Source organism: Euphorbia lathyris, chromosome 8 (assembly GCF_963576675.1).
Source record: "Euphorbia lathyris chromosome 8, ddEupLath1.1, whole genome shotgun sequence".
Taxonomy (NCBI): Eukaryota; Viridiplantae; Streptophyta; class Magnoliopsida; order Malpighiales; family Euphorbiaceae; genus Euphorbia; species Euphorbia lathyris.
The window spans coordinates 11,408,462-11,414,713 of NC_088917.1; the positions used below are offsets into that span (position 1 = coordinate 11,408,462).

The 6,252-nt window shown below is 36.2% G+C and overlaps 1 non-coding gene across 1 annotated transcript; it reads left to right on the top strand.

Moving 5' to 3' along the window:
* The first annotated feature begins 5,924 nt into the window (after positions 1–5,924).
* On the top strand, positions 5,925–6,031 carry LOC136204305 (small nucleolar RNA R71). The gene has a single exon (XR_010675150.1). It is a non-coding gene; the product is annotated as a small nucleolar RNA R71 (small nucleolar RNA).
* Positions 6,032–6,252: the final 221 nt, after the last annotated feature.

The window sequence follows — 6,252 nt, forward strand, 5'->3', positions numbered from 1 at the left end:
TCTTGGAGGTATCAACTGTATTGCCCTGGAATATATCTCCAAGGACATATAAATCGGTGTCTTGGACCACACTACTAAACGTGCGACCGAAAAGACTGTGACACAGGAATTTGTGTAGATACAGCATCGAGTTGGAGTGAAAGGATTGGTTGTAGGCGAGACGAGGATTGAAACGCCAAAATCCCGTTAGCATCCTCCATATATCAGTGGATGTCATATCTTTGCCAGGATGACGTTTGATCGTATCCCTCGAGGGAAAACCAAACCAGGCATGTAACTCAGGATACCCAAAAGTAAAGATTTCGCCATCTCGACGAAAACTAAGACGCACTCGTCGTTTATTCACAAAACGAACTGTACAGAAGAACTCGAGAATCCAGTCTCCTATTATAGGAAATCGCATATTGGCGAATTTAGTCCATCCCAATCTGTCCAAATAGCGACTCATGTCATCGCTTATGCCGAGTTGCTTATTTAAAAACTCGTCCATATATAGCATACCGACGAAAAATGCGTAACGAAGTTTATAGTAGCGCCTGCCTTCGTCATGGTTGAAGATAGGAAAGGGCGCACCATAACGTTTTGATAAGTCGGGACGCTTATTGCTAGAAGCAGCAATTTTCTTAGGGGATTTATGTTTGGTAGTCATGGTTTTGTGAGAAATAAAGAAGAAAAATGTTTCTGTCACTTTTCTGTTAATGGAGCGTTTGAGAAAATCAGAATTTTGTTCTGATAAAGAGGAAAAGAAAAGGTTGTAACAGAAATCTGGACCTCTAAAATGTATTTATAGGAATCATAGGACGAAAAAAAGGTGTTGTTTTGATTCGAAAAGGCATAAATTCATACCTCAAAATGTTGAAGGAACTCAAGTTTTCGAGTTTGAAAGGCTATGTCTGCAGGATAAAGAAGAAACAGGTCTGATGGTGCAGAAGATACCCGTGTCGCGACCGAGAATCCCAATTCTCGGTCGCGACACGCTGATTTCCTTGCGGAAATCAGGCATCGAAACCCTATATTTCTGATTCTCGGCCGAGATTATAAATTCTCGGTAAGTTCAGAAAATCTCTTACCTATTTGGACAATTATGAAAATGTAAGTTCTCAACTGAGAATTCCAAATTCTCGGCTGAGAATCACTGAATCTCTTCTAATTCGAACTATTGACCTAAAATTAGACTAAAAACATGACTTAAACATATTTTCATGCATCTAAAAATTTAAACTAACAAAAATTAAAACAAAACAAAACAAAACAAAGAAAAAGTATACGAAATTTAAACGAATTAATCTTCAGGAAATTGTGTTATGAACTCAATCTCCTTTATTGGAACATTTTCGTAATAAATTTTGCATCTATTACCGTTAACCTTGAAGCGAACTCCGTTAGGTCCTTCAAGTTCCAAAGATCCATAGTCGAATGTTTTAATGACTAAATATGGTCCTGTCCATCTGGACCTAAGTTTACCAGGAAACAAACGGAGCCGTGAATTAAATAACAGCACCTTATCCCCAATGTTAAAGCTTTTGACTTTAATTTTGGCGTCGTGCCATTTTTTCACTTTTTCTTTATATATTTTTGAATTTTCGTAAGATAGACGACGTAGCTCATCCAACTCATTTAAGTTGAGCAAACGTTTCTTACCTGCTTGTTGTAAATCAAAGTTAAGTTTTCTAATAGCCCAATAGGCTTTATGCTCTAATTCTACTGGTAAATGACATGCTTTCCCATACACTAATCGGTATGGCGTCATTCCTATTGGTGTTTTGAATGCAGTACGGTATGCCCATAACGCATTGTTAAGTTTACAAGACCAATCTTTTCTTGAAGACGAAACTATTTTCTCTAGAATCCATTTGAGTTCTTTATTTGTTATCTCTGCCTGAACATTCGATTGAGGGTGGTATGGCGTTGACACGCGGTGGTGTACTCCATATTTTTTCATAAGTATATCAAAACTTCGGTTTATGAAATGGGTACCACCATCACTTACAATGACTCTAAGGCAACCAAATCTACAAAATATATCTTCAAGAAACCTAACAACAACCTTAGAATCGTTCGTCGGGGTTGCAATTGCTTCAACCCACTTTGAAACATAATCTACGGCTACTAATATGTAAGTTTTACCAAAAGAAGGGGGAAAAGGTCCCATGAAATCTATTCCCCACATGTCGAAGACTTCAACTTCTAGTATGTTTGTGAGAGGCATCTCATCTTTTCTTCCTAAATTCCCTGTTCTTTGGCATTTGTCACAATGAATAATAAATGAACGGACGTGTTTGAACAACGTCGGCCAAAAGAATCCACATTCTAATATCCTGGCCACTGTTTTACTAACACCGTTATGCCCTCCATAAGAACTAGAATGACATTCTGACATTATAGACCCGTATTCATTTTCACTAACGCATCTCTTAATCATTCCGTCACCACAAGTTCTGAATAAGGAAGGATCTTCCCAAAAATACTGTTTAATGTTAAAAAAGAATTTCTTCTTTTGTTGGAAATTTAATCCTTCCGGAACAATGTTGGCTGCGAGATAATTTGCGATATCCGCATACCATGGTGACATGGCACTTTTTATTTGATAGAGATATTCATCAGGGAAATCATCTCGTATACCGATAGTCTCACCTATAGGACCGTTTTCATCTTCAAGTCTTGATAGATGATCGGCGACAAGGTTTTCTACTCCCTTTTTGTCTTTAATTTCTAAATCAAATTCTTGTAACAACAAAACCCATCTAATTAGACGTGGTTTTGCATCTTTCTTAGCAAACAAATATCTTAAAGCTGCGTGATCGGTATAAATAATAACTTTAGAACCTAACAGGTATGACCTAAACTTATCACATGCAAAAACTACCGCTAGCATTTGTTTTTCGGTTGTGGTGTAATTTAATTGTGCACCTGACAGTGTGTGACTGGCATAATAAATAATATGAAGTTTCTTATCATTCCTTTGACCTAAAACACATCCAACGGCTAAGTCACTTGCATCACACATGATTTCAAAAGGTAGATCCCAATCGGGTTTAGCAATAATGGGTGTACTGACTAACGCTGTTTTCAAGGTTTCGAAGGCCTTGACACAATCTTCATTGAAATCAAAGGTTGAGTCTTTCATGAGTAAATTAGTAAGTGGTTTGGAAATTATAGAAAAGTTTTTAATAAATCGTCTGTAAAAACCTGCATGTCCTAAAAATGACCGTAATCCCTTAATAGTAGTTGGAGGGGGTAATTTTTCTATCACTGAGGTTTTTGCTCTATCCACTTCTAAACCTTTTTCAGATATTTTATGACCTAAAACAATTCCCTCGTCGAGTATGAAATGAAATTTTTCCCAGTTTAATACTAAATTCGTTTCTTCACATCTAGACAAAACTTTATCCAAGTTCTGTAAACATGCATTGAAAGAATCTCCATAAACGGAAAAATCATCCATAAAAACTTCCATGACATCTTTAATGAAATCGTTAAAAATTGCAGTCATACAACGTTGAAATGTTGTTGGTGCATTACATAGACCAAAAGGCATTCTCCTATATGCAAACGTTCCATAAGGACATGTGAAGGTTGTTTTATCTTGGTCATCTGGGTAAATATATATTTGAAAGAATCCGGAGTAACCATCTAGAAAACAATAGAAAGCATGACCAGCTATCCTTTCGATCATTTGATCAATGAAAGGTAGAGGAAAATGGTCTTTCCTGGTTGTTTTGTTAAGGTTCCTATAATCTATACAAACCCTCCAACCGGTGGTGGTTCGCGTAGGTATTAATTCACCTTCGTCATTCCTTACAACAATTATGGCTCCCTTTTTAGGTACACAATGGATTGGACTAACCCATTCACTATCCGAAATAGTATAAATGATTCCATTGTCTAAAAGTTTAGTAATCTCATTTTTGACTACTTCTTTCATATTCAGATTTAAGCGTCTTTGCTTATCCGCTTTAGGTGGCTTATCTTCTTCTAAGTGAATTCTGTGCATTACAATACTAGGATTAATTCCTTTTATGTCTGAAATTTGCCATCCCATACTTCCTATCCTATTTCTAACAACTTCTTTCAATTTTTCTTCTTAAACATGTGTTAATTTGTTAGAGATTATTATAGGTAGAGAATTGCCTTCGCCTAAGAAAGCGTACCTCAAATGGTTTGGTAATTCTTTAAGTTCTAATTTAGGGGGTATTACAATTGAAGGCGGAACTGGTCCATCTTCTCGAATCAAAGGCTCTGGGTCATTATCTTCTAATTCTTCACCCATTATAGGTTCTATTACTTCTTCTTTTTGAATAATGTCATTAACACATTCTTCAACTAAATCAAGTTTCATACAAGCGAAATCCTCCATAGGATATTTCATTGCTTTGTTCATATCAAACTCGATCTTATCTTCTCCTATTCTTAAAACTACTTTCCCTTCCGACACATCAACTAGAGCACGTCCCGTGTTCATAAACGGTCTACCAAAAATTAGTGGACAATTAATGTCATATGCAAAATCTAATATAACGAAATCGGTAGGAAAAATAAATTTATCAACTTTAACCAAAACATCCTCAATTATACCATATGGTCTCTTAGTGGTTTGATCCGCTAATTGCAAAACCATATTGGTACGTTTGATATCTTCTTCTAAACCTAACTTATTAAAAATAGACAAAGGCATTAAGTTTATGCTTGCTCCTAAATCACAAAGACAACTTGGGAATTCAATATCTCCCAATTTACACGGAATAGTAAAACATCCGGGATCTTTGAGTTTAGTAGGCAAAGTACTCGACACTATCGAACTACAGTCTTCAGTTAGTGAAATGGATGATATTCATTCCCAACTGATTTTCTTTGAAATTAAATCTATTAAGAACTTACCATAATTGGGAATTTTCGTAATCGCATCCATAAATGTCAAATTAATGTGCAAATTTTTAAGTTTGTCTAAAAATGTTAAAAGTTGTTTGTCATAATCCTTATTTCGGACTTTGTGTGGAAAAGGTGGTTTAGGTACAAAAGTTTTTGTACTCGAGTTTATTGGTGAATTTTTAGTGCTGGATATATCTTAGTTGGATTTTGGTAAATCAGTTCCTAGTAAAGTTGAATCCCCGGGCATTTCCGGACCTAAGTAGTTTTTTCCAGAACGAAGAGTGATAGCCTTAACATGCTCTTTCGGATTTTCCTCCGTATGGCTGGGAAGACTTCCCTCTTTGCGGGATGGAATTGATTTAGCAAGTTGTCCAATTTGAACCTCCAAATTATGGATGCTAGATGATTGGTTTTTAATAAGCTGATCGAATTTATTCTCGATCCGTTTAAAACCATCATCGTGATTACTTATTTTTCCACTCATAGCATCAATAAATTTGTCGATCTTAGAAGATAAAGTGCTAATTGTATCTCTTGATTGATTTTGATAATTATTGGTACGATTTTGATTAGCATTCGTATTATTATTATTATCTCTCCAGTTAAAGTTAGGATGATTTCTCCATCCAGGATTATAAGTATTGGAATAAGGGTTGTTAGTTTGGTTTTGCCATTGGACAAAATTTACCTGTTCAATCTCGCTCATACCTTCATAATCAACGTCCGTTTGGATTGTATTACCATTAGGATCGCACGGTGCCATAAACCTATCAATTTTGTGCGATAAGGCAGAAAATTGGGCTTGTAACATCGCAACTGGATCAAGATTCACTATACCTTTAACCGATGATGTGTTTGAGGATGATGGTTTCACCACTGGTATGTGTCCACGCTCCGCGGGCCACATACTACTGTTGATCGCCATTTCCTCCTAAAGTTCTCTTGCTTGGGCTGATGTTTTCTTCATGAATAACCCTCCAGACATAGCATCTAATGAACCTCTAGTTGTAGGATTTAATCCATTATAAAATGTTTGCATTAAAAGTTCAGCGGGCAATTGGTGGTGTGGGCATAAACATTGAAGTTCTTTAAAACGTTCCCAAGCCTCATAAAGAGTTTCATTGTCATTTTGAGAAAAAGATGTTAACTCTTTTATGACTCTTGCGGTTTTTGCTAAAGGAAAATATTTTGATAAAAATGCTTGGGCAAGTTGTTCCCAAGTCTCAAATGTTGCGGCTGGCATAGAAGTTAACCATTCTTTGGCTCTATCCTTCAAAGTAAAAGGAAAAAGGCGAAGTTTGATTGCTTCGGCAGTCACATCTGTTATTTTAAAAGTGTCACAAATTTCTAGGAAATTTGTCAAATGGGTGGTAGGATTTTCGT